The 13,808-nt window shown below is 39.9% G+C and overlaps 1 long non-coding RNA gene across 1 annotated transcript in view; it reads right to left on the bottom strand.

Annotated features, from left to right (window-relative positions):
• LOC121675311 overlaps positions 1-13,808 on the bottom strand; it is a 69,978-nt gene that overhangs the window by 16,404 nt on the left and 39,766 nt on the right. The window contains exon 4 of the long non-coding RNA XR_006020040.1: positions 12,964-13,143. This is a non-coding gene — a long non-coding RNA (uncharacterized LOC121675311). The remainder of the gene's footprint in view (positions 1-12,963; positions 13,144-13,808) is intronic.

Raw genomic sequence — 13,808 nt, 5'->3', positions numbered from 1 at the left:
TGTATCCCAACCCGAGATAGTTTAATAGGTAGATCTCCTGCACAGAGCTGAATGATTTGAAACCTTTGCCAGGGCTATCAGCAAGTTTTCTAGATTGGCTCTCCAACACTGTCATTTCCAGAATGACGAGTGATTTTTAAACTTTGGCTCACGATCTTTAAAAAAAATTGTAATATCCATACAATCCATGATAGAATCTGGTAATTCTGCAGGGAAAAAAAAATTGTACAAATATATTAAAAGTAAAATTCTTCCCTGTTGTGAAACTGGCTTCTCATCACTAAAAGCCTTAAGTGGACCCTCAGCCTTACCTTACAATTCCTCTCAATCAGGAGGAGACAGAGGAACCCCTCAAGAGGTTTAGTTCAGGCTTAGGAAACAATTCATTCCAACACCAACTGCACAGAACCAAAGCTCTGGAACGTGCACTTCCGAAAGCTTGAGAATATTATTTTTGAAGAAGCACCCGACACAACCACGACTTGGAAATACGAACTGTACCAAACTAGAAAAGGTCTTTTGCATTATTTAATAACCTGGAAGAATGCTAATGCTGTATTTCATTTTTGAAAACTGCAAATACTTTCTAGTGAAAAGCAAGTGTAGTATTTCTGGTGAGACAGATATGCTGTGCTTTGTGAGGTTCTAGCATTTTCAGATAGGTCATTGACACAAATGTGATTTTTACTAGAAAGTTTTTTTCTATTCTGGAATACTTTTATTGCCATTTGGTCTTCCTCAAAAATAACATGTGCAAAACAAATATTTCCTGTGACTCTAGGAATTGCTTCAGACACTGAGACTGGGGCTGCAATCCATATCCATAACACACTCCACGGAAATCTCAGATGCAAAAGCATACGTGAACTTGAAAATCAAAACTAGTGCTACTTTCTCATCATATCAAAAGCAAATAATTAGGAACATGTTTTAGAGCACCTGGCTGGCACCCCATTGAAGAATGGGGTACAGATTTTTAACTTCAAACAAATCTGTTTTAAACAACTCTATGCAGGCACAGGAATTACCTGTGAGCTTCTGCTGATTTTCAGTTGCCTTCCAACTGAGAACATGCTAAAAGTGAAATGACCAGGCCTGCCATGTCCTAACTATGAACTTCTGAAGAGAGTATATTTTTATACACAGTCTAGCAAGGAAAAAACAAAAGACAAAAATCCAAATTTAAAGCAATACTTAACTGCTGGGAACCTATTTGTAAGCATTATGTCAGCAATTATATCAGCATTAACTTATTAAAAATTCAGGAAAAACTAACTTGAAAAGAAGGAAAGAAAGACTTTGGGAAACACATAAAACTCACAGGTTTTCTTTACTTAATTAAAGAATAGTGCTGGCTGGCATTGCCAAGCTCTGCAGTGGCTCTGGCATGCCTGATTTTGCTGTATAATTCAAATTTTCTTTTTGTTTCATGAGATTTACTGTTCCTGTTTAAAAGGGTTTTTTCCTAAGAGATCCATCTTCTATTTATATGCAGATGAAAATGATCTAAATTGAGATGGTTAGATTCATGAATAGAGCCCAGAGACATTTAAAAAAGGGGGTGCCTCTTTAGTGCAAAAAACTAGTACAGTTCAACTGCAAACCAGTAGGATCTTAGTGCAAGGCGTGTAAAGCTGGATGTTCTTTTCGTTCTAGGCTGGCTTTCAGGTTATAAAAATCATGAACTCGTTTTTTCTGAGAATTAATTGCCATAGATCCAGGCCAGTCTGGTCAGGTGAAAAGCAGCACAGGGCAAGACTGAGAAATGAGAATTTCAGTTAAGCCTTAAAACACATTAATAAAGGTATGATCTTTATTAAAAAAATAAATGTTCATATCTATATAATGTATATATGTACAGTTTAGATTGTTCTGTATTTCTGGTAACAACTGTGGTTATTGCACAGAGAACAGTAATTTGTCCAAACCAAACCATAAATAATTAAGGCCAGGATTTTGACATTGGATCTATGTGGGTGGATTTTTGCACCCCTGCGGATTCAATGGCAGGATGAAAGATTAGGAAAGCCAGAAATACACGCAGAATGTGAATATTGCTTAAGTCCATCACCTGGCATTTCCAGTGCAGGGAAGTGTCTGCTTTCACCGCCACCCTCCCATCCATGGGCCTGGGACAGACACTCACAGAACAGCAAACAATGGCATTCCTGTCCCGCCCTGCCCAGAGCAGCCAATTCCTACCCCATCCACCTCTTCCAGTTACGAGTTAGAGCTAAGCACACACAGAGCTGGTGTGTGGAGTTTCACTTCTCCTGACTATTCTAGTAAGTTTAGCCTAAACCCCTCCTCTCAAGCTATATATCAAGCTTATATTATAGGCTTTTTTTTTTTTTCTTCCTAAAAAATAGTGTTTATTTTTATTTCAGCTGTTCTGAAACTAATCAGAGAAAAACTCCACCCATCGCTGGTGTTTCTGGTGTGGGGCAGGGGCAGATTTGCTGCTCCTGCTGGCAAGTCGTGAACGGCTGTCACACAAAAAGTAACTCGATGCTATCAAACACCCTAATTTCCCTTGATACAGGATAACTTGTTGCAGTAACATTTGGGAATCTTGACTTAAATCATCATCAAAATACAGCTCCCATTCACATGGAATAAAAGGGAAAATACTATGGTTGACATTATGGACAGAACTAGCCCAGATGATGTTCCCCAGTTGCCTTAATTTGTGGGAGAAATTCAAAGCTTATCAACAATTCAGCTGATTTCCATGGAAACAGGATTTCAACTTGTGAATCAAAACTGCATGAGGGCCAAAATGCCATATACAAATTATAAAAATATTTTTCCACACTGGGATTCTCAAAATAAGAGTCAAATAGTTAAACAGAATAGAAATAATGAATTCACAAAGGACTCATTTTTCATCATCCACACTATCTTCTTTTGTATAATGCATATCTATCTATATATGCCTACATTTTGAATCTTTCATTAAATGCCCTAAATATCAACATACTTTCATGGTTTTAAAATCTAGTAACTTAAAAGCAGAAAGTATGTGGAGAAGACACATCAGCATTTAGCTCAGCATCTCACCACAGGCCAGTCACAATCTGGACTTAAAACTTTGCCTAAACTCTGCTTATGGAAACAGTTAAATACATTTTTACTGAGTATCCCAGTGGAAATATTATCAATAGCATTCTCTGCTTCAGAATTATCACTTCATCTGAATACCCACAAAAAATGGATGATTATTCCCCTGGAACACATTGGGAATATGTGATTTCTCTAAGCAAACAAGGCTCACTGTTGTACTTTTGTCTTTGCAGTAACTCAGGCTCTTGCAACAAATACTTGCAGTAACATTTAACATTGGCAGTGACAAAGCTATGCAAGAGCTAGATTATTTTTTATTTTTCAGTATTTCAGTGTAGGAGGTTTTACAGTCCTCTTTCAGTTTACACAATTTTTCATAATCTACAAAACAAACCCAGAAGTGCAAATATCCAGTTCAGCCCAAGGATACAGAGCAGCATGTGGTGTTCTGTGTTATACCAAAACTGCTGAATTTTTTAACATCTAACTGTCTAGGAAGAGATTTTCAGATCACATAACTTGGAGAAATTTTAAATTCTCTATAAAGATCGTGCAGTGTTAAGGATCTGACACAGCTCAGATTTTACATTAATGAAAATAAGAGGAAAAGTTTAGCAACGTTGTTTTTCAGCTCTTAAAATAATGAACAGATTCCCTTCCAAACTGAAGAGTAGCAAACAGGAAGAATTCAACAGCTTTAATTTAAATTACGGGAAGTCCTTCCATTCCATCCTATGACAATTTTATCTGGCACATAGGTGGTGGTTTGTTAATTTGTTCTTTACTTCCAAATATTTTTACTATTTGACCAGATCTCTAAGGTGTTGAATATTTACCCACTAACTTTTCAGTTCTATGCCAAATTTTCTTTTTGAATAAATAGCATGCACTGCAGATATATACTGAAATATAGAAGAATACTTCAGAATTGTCTATTTGTTCTGCTGGGGTTTATTTATTCTTTCTACATAACCCTGGGTTTAGGAAACCTTCAAAGCACTCCCAAAATAAAACAGCAATGTTACATGGAACTTTTTAAGTCAAGGAATCATGGTTTCCTAAAGATAGCTTCTAATGAAAGCCAGGGGTTTTTTTACACCATCTTTACTGATGCAATTATATTTAATCACTGTTAAGAGTCAAGATTTTTAGCAGCTAGATGAAGTATACTGGATTAGCTTAATAGCCATATCTTTCTCAGACTTTCTAAAACCTGTTTTTCTTTTCATTGAAGCAGAGAGTGAGGGGATTGGAAACTTCCAGTGATTCTTTTGTAGACTAAAGTGGTTTAACTCTGTCTGCTCATATAAGAAGACAACTCTAATTCTCACGGGTCAAGAAAGAGAACAAACAAAAACTACATTCCCTCTCTATACTAGCCAGAAGCACATATTGTCAGAAAGGAAACAGGATAGAAAACATTAGCTGCTGTACCAAAATATACAGGCATAAAATAAAACCTTTCAGGAAATTTGAGACCCAAATCTCTTCAAAGTTTTATGAAAAAGAGAAGCCCATGCATTTAGAGCTAAACTGGATGAATCCATCACTTGACTCAATACCCCAAGGAAAATGTGGCACGTAGTATATTAAGTTAATAAAAAACAAACAAATGTACCGCTAATAAGTCTGAAAATTCAAACCTTAAGTTCCTCATTATAAAAGCCACAAGTGACTTTCTAAGCAGGACTACCCAAACCACTATGCTGTGTCCCCAGGGACAATCAGTTTTCCTTCTCATCTTCTTTGCTGCTTTTGTACTGATGTATAAAAGTTTAGTTGTCTGGGGCTCAACCACTTTCAGGCAGCTTTGAGCAGTCACCAGCCTAGTGATGAGATGACCATACGTGATGAAAGGACAAGGTTAACTCACAGTTTCGGAGTTAGTGTTGGTGTTTCATGTGCCACATGATGAATAACAACATGAGAGGCCCCTATTCTTCTGAAATATAATTGGCTTTTCTTTAGAGAACGGTGTAGAGAAACACAAAAAACCGGGGTAACATTCAGGTCATGCTCAGACAGATTGACTTTCTGGTGCCTCTTTCAAACCTTATCTTCTCCTTCTCCTCCCTCAGAAATGCAAATGGATCACCCCAACTTTCCTTTTGACAGTTGTGCTCTCCATGCAAACATTTGGTGACTAACTAGAGATTGCTAACCCAGAGACACCTAAAGGCTGGCTCTTTGATTCCATTTTCCTTCAGACATGCTGAGCTCCAGAACAGCCTGCTGCTTTGTCCACCTCGCCGATGCCCTGTCACTGCCCCACGGTTTCCTTCTGCATCCCTGCTGAGGAGGGGAGAGCCTGCTCAGCCAGACACAGCCCCACTGCTGAACTAAACCCTTGAGGCTCCCTTCCCACCATCCCCAAATCTTACTTCACTTTTGTGCATTGCTCACAGATTCATCCCTCTCTTCCCTCTCTCCTGGACTCTGTTATGTCCTGCAAAAGTAGCTGTCATTTTGCTCCTTTCCCTGGACAGTTCAGCTGCTCCTGTTCTTTGGTTCATTCCTCTAGAGTTAGATGTTTTTTTCTCCTGTAAACTGGAATCACATGTCCCACAAATGATCCTGTCTCTAATTAGGAGATCTTTTATGTCTCTAATGTACATGTGCATGCCAGAATTTTCCGCCACACAATGCAAGCATCTATCCTCTTCTCTGCTTCTTGCTTTTGGGATTTAGAGCAAAGTATCCCTCTGCTACCTCCTGTACATTTTCCTCAAATATTTTTCCCAGCTGTTTCAGGGTTTGTGTATTCATTCCTGGCAATTTTATTTCACTCTTTCATTTTGCCTGGTGAAAGCATAACAAAGCTCTACCTTCATCTTGTCATTTTTATCCCCTTTGTCAGGCTCGTGCACAGATACAGCTCTTCCACATGTGCCTGTATTCTTGGTCTGGCAGTTTTGCATTCTGAGGGGTCTGGTTCCTTGCAGGGGCTTACTCTGCCCATTTCTAGGTGCCGTTAATCAGATTTTTTCTCTCTGTGGGTCTCTCAGCTTGCCTGATGCTAACTGTGTTTCCATGCACACCACACTACGTAAATAACATGAGGGTTCCGTATTTTTGCAGCAAACTTTAATATGGGTATTCGGAGAGCTTTAGTACCTATAATAGGTGGATATCTAGTCGGGTACAAAGACAGTAAAATACCCAGTGTTTCAAACTATGCTCCTCTTTCTAAGTTCCAGTTGCGTTGCCACAGTCACTGTGACAGGAGATTGTTCTCATCAGTTAGGCAGACACTTTCAAATCTCCTCACCTCTGTCCTGCCTAAGTAGTGAATTTCTTTTCCTAGACTTCTAACAGCCATGTTTAGGAAAACTACAACATTCTCTAATGGCAAGTTTCCTAAGAAGAAGTGATCATGTCAGTCAGTCTCAACTGCACATAAACATTCTTGCTTGAACCTAACAAATCACCTGGCAGAAAGACTTCTCTCTTCTGCAGTGCACCTCCTTGACTCTGCAGCAGATACAACCTGTCTCTCCATTAAGTCATGCCTCTAAGAGCTTCTAAGCTCCACAAGCTGAAGGGAAGTTACATTTTAATGAAGTACATAAGCTCTGATAAATAGTCAGAAGCTGTGCTCTGGGAAGATGCTCAACCCCACAGGAGCAGGGCACCCCATGTCTCTTCTGCTGAGAGGGGGCTTGGCAGGTGGGCATTCCTCACTGTCCCAGGCTGAGAAGCTCCACTGAGTCTCCAGCACAGACGCACCTACCTGAGGCATCCTAGTGCTCTCTGACCCCACACCCTCAACTCAAGGCTGGAGGAGGCCAGAAAGGACTCCCAGGACAGGCGGTGTGTCCAAGCGGGTCCAGGGGGCTGCCACACCCAAAGAGGCACAGTACCCTCAGGTCTCAGACACAAGTACAACAGGGCTACACTTCAAAGGAGTAAAAACTCATTTAGAGTGCTTTATCAGAGCAAGTGGAAGCCCTGCAAATGAGGATGTCAGAATTCAAATCGTTCTGTGGGGTCACTGTATGCTTCATTTGGCCACAAATACCACCAAGCCACACCACCAAATGATGCTCACATCCAGGAGAGCAAAGTGCTGGGATTCAATCTGCTGCTGCCTCTTTTGGAAGCCTCAGAGCAGATTTCAGGAGTTGAGTTCTAAGATTTGGGACCGGTGCAGGCCTTTCTTTTTGCAAATGCGATTTTAAGGCTCAATTTAATTGTTGCTAAAAATAAGGTAATAGGAGGGTTCCGGTCTTGCACTATAATGAACTGCAGGCTCAATTGTTTGAAGAAGGAAAATTGCATTGATGAGACTGGATCAAAGACAAACAAAAAGATCAGTTATTTCCTCTTGAGGGTAAAAAATTTGGGAGGCTCACGCTTTTTCAAGCAGCCCTTACTGTGGTTTAGAGGCAGAGAGATCTTGTAGTCAGACTTGATTTATTAACAAAACAACAAGAAAAAAAAGAGAAGTGAGCACATGAAGACTCCAGTGTCAGAAAAGACTCAAAGAAAACCAAATGTGGCAGTTCCTATTACAAAGTGGAACATGTACCCAAGCTTGCTTTGTTTCAGAAATGAGCTGCAACGCAGACAAGGGAATGGCATTTGTAACAGCTACAACTGTCTGCCATCCCCAGGCAGGAAACCTCCTGCTAAACTTCAGAGGCACCACCATTTTTAATTCCTTGCCAACATATACGCTTGTCACAACTGTTGGGATGCCAACCATTTCATGACAGAATCCAAACAGCAAGAATTTTTAATCCAGGGAACACTCAGAGAAAGTTATGTCAGTCCCTGTGCCTCATTCCAGTCTGAGAATAATACATGGCACAGCCATTACAATTATATCTACATACGCTTAAAATTATTTAGTCTTTCATGCCATTTTTAATGATTGTTTATTGTAGCCAGTCTACATCTGAATTTTGAGGGTACACTATTTCCTTGTCCAATAATACTGAAATTAAAAAAAAAAAGAAGGAGCAGAGAGGTCAGGTAATTGCTTGAACCCAGATTGTACAAAACCAGTTTTATAGATGCATGACCTGATTACATCAACCATCTCAGGAGCCCTAATCTTGCCTGTGATTTGAGAAGCTCTTCCAAAGAGAGTTGAGTGGTCACATGGTATTGATTAATCATGTCAGGCTGCTAAACCATATCTAGAAATGGGAGAAAGATACACTGCACTTTCATTAAACTACTATGCTATAAGCAGTATTTGTAGTAGTGCTGCATGAACCTATGAATTTAGGGCAGTCTGTGTGCCTGTGACCAGCAGCTCCACATTTACACTCTAAACAACATGTCCTTAAAACTTACTTTTCAACAACAGTGTGCACTCTGGAGTTTTCACAGAGCAGAAGCAGTTCCCTCCCACAAAAAAATATACATAAATTTAAAAACCTTCAACAAAATATAAGAATCCTATCCTGAGCATCACATGCCTAGGTTTAATGAAATACCAGATATACCTGCAAAAGGGCTCCACTCCCTTCCTTTAACATTCCACCTTATCCTATTCTGCTACCCATCTCAAGTGTTGCTACAATGCCCTGACAGACACATTGGGCTGGAAGTGCCTGAAGTCTTTGAAAATGTGAGACAAGGAAGACAATGACCTCAGAACTGGTGGGGTTTTACTCAGCATCTGAACTGGGTTTCTTAAAAGCTGATGCTCCTCATCTCAGGCCACCTGAAGACAGAGAAGTGACAGGAAAACGGGGAATGGCTTCACACTAACAGAGGGCAGGGTTAGATGGGATATTGGGAAGCAATTCTTCCCTGTGAGGGTGGGGAGGCCCTGGCACAGATTGCCCAGAGAAGCTGTGGCTGCCCCTGGACCCCTGGAAGTGTCCAAGGCCAGGTTGAATGGGGCTTGGAGCATCCTGGGATAGCAGAAGGTGTCTGTGGCAGGAGGTAGAACTGGATGGGCTTTAAGGTCCCTTCCAACCCAACCCACTCCATGGTTCTGTGATTCTGTGGTTCAATGTAAAGAAAAAATTAAAGACTGACCAGAGGTGTCCTGAATTGTCCTGTTAAAAGCAGCACATCTCTTCCCAGCCAGTTTAACAGGCACTGGTTCCAGTCCCAAGCAATGTGGGTGTGTGGGTCATCTCCTGGGACTTCAACCTGCTGGCCATGGGACACCCAGGAGTGGGCACTCACCATACCTGATGAGGATACTGGCACTTCCAGAAACCTCCCTTCCATCCAGAGCAGGCTTGTAAAGTAGGTGGGGAAACCCACCCGTGTCATTTTATCACCTACAGAGAAATGATGCTTCTGGGTGCTTCAAATACAGGAATACCAACTTATTTGACAACTATTTTTCTCATGTTTTGCTTTACCTGAGTATGGAGCTTCCAGGGATAAGAATTCACATATGCTAATTATTTTTTTATTAAAAAATTTGGTTTAACTGACTACTAATACAAGCAAGTTACTGGATGTAGCAAAATAATGTTATGAGACTATGAAAGTACTTGGTAACCTGTTTGGTAATTCAAAAAAACATGATATTTAAGAAAAATAAAGAACATGACTTATACCAAAATCTTCAAGAAAGATCATGACTTACCCCAAATACTCTAAATTAACATTACTGCTGTTCTACCTTTCTCCTGGTTACCCAGAGGGTTTAAACATCCTCTTATGCTATTTCTTGCAAGATCCTTTTGTTCCTTAAAATCTTAAAATAAAATGTCTTTTTTTCCAGTGTTTGATGGAGCTTTTTCTCACAGGACCTCCTGCACAGGAATCCTGTACAGAGACAAAGAGCCACATAATGAAAACCACTGCTGTGTTTAACTAAAGCTGTTGGCGCTTTTTAAAACCCATGAGAAACAGCACTGAATTCTAAGGAACATACACTCATCTCGTGATCATTTTTCAGCTGGAGATTGAATCAGCCAGCTGACTGTACAAATGAAGATTTTCTTTAGAGAAGAAAAAGGTTATAGTTAAAGCACAAAGTTCTCAGAATTTAAAAGATGCCAAAGGAAAGGCTGCCCTCTGCTCAGGAAAAGGGAATTGTTATGACTGAACTTGCCTATGACAGCAAGTCTGAATAATATACTCAACACTGAAAGTTCTCCCCAAATATTTTAAGATTGGCAATATTCTAAGGAACAGATAACAATGACAGTAAGAGGCAGCCAGGCTCTCCCACAATTAACTTCCCTGGTTTTACTACTCTCATTTCAGTTGCAGAAAGTCAATACCTTTACAATTATCTAACTTTAGGTTATGTATTAATCTTTATGTTACATACTGTATTTCTACCCCAGCACATTCCTTCTCTGGGGAAAAAAAAGAAAAGAAAAAAGGATTATCAGTCATTTCCTGTGGGCTGGAAAGAAATCCAGCTTGAAAGGCTCGCAAGAGCAATTTAATATTGGAGCAACTGCACTGTCCATTCTCTGTATTCACTGCTCACCAGCTGAGTGAAGATCACTTGTGTACAAGGGCATCTGCTTTTCACAGGTGGGTCTGGCAAGCCCAAATTATTCAATTTCTTGCCGAATTACAAAGAAAACTGCAGCTGAGAGAAAAAGAAAACCCCCCCACAACCAAACCTCTTTTTCACCTGAACACATCCAAATTAACTTTCAAGCAATTTAACAAGCGTGGGGTCAGCATTTTCCCTCAGCTATTATTTATTGTACACACTGATGATGTTCCAACTACAAATTTATTTTAATTAACTATTTGTGACAATATCATTGGGCATTACCTGATTTTATTGTTAACTGGGTTTCTTCCTCAAAAAATGAACTTCAGCCTACTGAGACTTTAACCTTAACAAGACTTCATACATTAGAGTTCTTGGAATAGACCACTTCCTTAAAAATACATGAGGACCAAGTTTTAGAAGATTTTAATTTAGTTTCTGATCTTGCAATTTATTCTGAGGTCCAGTCCTAAAGAGATACATGTATTACTAGACATAGATACATCAGAGGTAGCAATAATAACTCACTGTTTTCTTCATAAGAACAACCACCTCTTAACCAGACTGATATTTTTTCTTTTTCTCCGTTTTTAAAAAGAAGATTCTTATGAGCTATTTGTGTTTTAAATTCATTGTAAAATATATGAACACACAAATCTCAGCTTTTTAACACCGTTGGCACTAACTAAAGACATAAACCAAGACAAAAATCAGCAAACTGGTAACATTTCCTCAATAGAAGTCATCCCTCTAGAAAATTATTTAAGGCCTCAAAACTCCTGACCCCCAAGTACCTTTTCATCAGATACACAGCTCCAAACTGGTGTCCCCAGGTTTTGCAGAGATAAATGGGCTTCACAGCCAATAAACACAAGCTGGTTTGGACCAAGCTGTAAGAGGAATCAAATCATAGATTCCTAGGGCCCTTAGAGAAACTGTGTTGTGGCAACTCTCACACACCAGTGGCCCCCCTCAGACTGGCATTTCAGCTCATCTCAACTGCCTCAGAGCTGACATAAAAGATGTACAACCCCTGAAGTTAAAAGGTCTGCTACATACAGGGCTCTGCCCTCAGACACGGGCAATCCAAACCACTTTACACATTTATACACGTGTATCCATCAACACACAGGTTTCCTATGCAAAACAAAATAATATCATTCTGTGCCAGGATTCCTGGGCAGCTTTTCCATGTGCTTGATGTAATCCACAGTCAGGCCACGCAGGCTCCAGATCAGCACGATGGATTCCTCAGCCAAATGGTAATTTACAGTAGTCATTTCCAGAAATAGGACACTGATGTAATGGTTACACAAGTCTTTGCCTGTGTTCATTAATACCTCTGGTGTTCTGGGGTGCACAGTGTGGTACTTGTGTCCAGCTATCGTTCTTATCTACAGCATTTGGAGTGATAGCAAAGAGAGAAAATAGACATGCTTTGCCTTATCGCAGAGGCACAGATGATAGGAGGATAGGGGATAACCAGATTCATTAAATAAACAAATGAATCTGCATGCTGTTGATTCCCCCACACTTACTACTGTGCATTCTACCACAAATATTCTCTTTGATGCTCACAAAATAGATGAGCTACAAAGGCTGCAAGAATGCTTATGCCCATTACCGTCTTAATTATAAATTTGTCTGTCTACAAACAAATGAAAAATAATTGTTTGTAGGCCCAGACCAAACTCCTAAGGCTTTAAAGTGAGCATTCCATTGTTTGTCATTTGTCATAAGCAGCATTTTATATTGCCCTGAATGTGAACACCTGCAACATTAACAACTGTGCCCAACATGCATTTAGAAAACAAGGTTTCTGGAATGTGTTTTAGTTATATATACGACCTGAAACAAGCTGGAGAAAAAAAGTCATGTGGAAGAGAACATACTGATAGCCTCTGGAAAATGCTCTTTATACAAAATCCTCTGACTACAGTCACAGAGAAGGGATCCTGATGACACCCCAGCTGCCTGCACTACATTGACAGAGAAATAAGGAAATACACTGGAAGAATTTAATTCAGGAGCTAAGAAAGACAAAATACATTGTCCTAGTCAGTCGTTCCTACTTTCCCTGCTTACACTAACACTTATTTTTCATAGTTAAACACTTCTGTACTTGGACACATATTTTCAAAAGAATAAAGAAAACATAATACATCCTTTTATTTTTTAATACTAAGCAATTTCTTTCTATATAGATAGAAAGAAATCTATATAGATTTCTTTTCTATATAGATATACATTTTTATATATTTAATTCTGTAGTAATCTTGGGCTTATTGTTCTTTTTGCTTTGATTATTTAAACAAATATTGCATTGAAATTTTTTAACAATGCCACTGCTCCTATAGACAGCGGTCAATGCACAAACAGGATCTTCTCTGCCCTAGAATTATACCTTCACACTTTGCACCAGCTTCTACTTTGCAACTAAGTTGTTTGTTCTTTTTTTTTAATCTTACCTTAAGTTTCAGAAGACCTGCAGGAGTCCTGCAGACAATGGGATGGAAAACTTTTGCTTGGTGACCTTCATCATGCATTTTGAATGACAATTCAGATGAGTAAGAGCTTTTCCAGTGTTAAAATAATTTCTGCTGTAAATTTCACACTCCTGACAGGTTGACTACATCCAGACCGATACACTGCAAAAAATAATAAAAATAACAATTTTCACCACCCAGAAATGGGCAAATATGTATCAACTGAAGCAGTAAATATCTGTAAGGGTTTTCTTCTCTCTCTTTTATAACTCTGGGGCAGGATATCAATATTAGCTGTAAGAGAAAGGCTGCCTGCACACTGCATTTAGATCTTGAACACACAAAGAGGTACATAGACCAGGGAGAGTATAGAAGTCAGAGTTTTGCAAAAACATCCATTTTTTTAAACTGGGTCCTATGTCGGAGTTGTAGGCAGGGAAGAACAAGACATTTTTTGCACGCACATTTTAAGTTCGCAGGGGCAGTGATTCTCAAACAATCCCCCAGACAACGACTTTGTTCTTCTTGTGTCCTTCTCAACCTGCTGCTCGATGCTTCCCTCTCTCAGTCCATGAGCTTCACGATGGCACTGCGCAGAGCGGCGCTCTTTGTCAGGACACTGCACTGTGCCACCAGGAAAAGCAGCAGCTCTCCAACCGCTCCCTACACAGGCTGTGAAAGCAGAGCATTGCCCGCACTGGGGAACGGGACAGAAGCAGCGCTTTGAGCCGCACACCGCCTGCATTTCAGCACTGCGGGAAGGACCTGCAGCTGCTCTTTGGCTTACACGTCACATAGCCTGTAAAATAACAGCAAAGCTGGCCCCG

This window comes from Corvus kubaryi, unplaced genomic scaffold (genome assembly GCF_017639235.1).
Source record: "Corvus kubaryi isolate FWS band 111438036 unplaced genomic scaffold, C.kubaryi_AGA036_p1.0 74, whole genome shotgun sequence".
NCBI classification, from domain to species: domain Eukaryota; kingdom Metazoa; phylum Chordata; class Aves; order Passeriformes; family Corvidae; genus Corvus; species Corvus kubaryi.
This window is presented reverse-complemented; position numbering and strand designations above follow the sequence as displayed.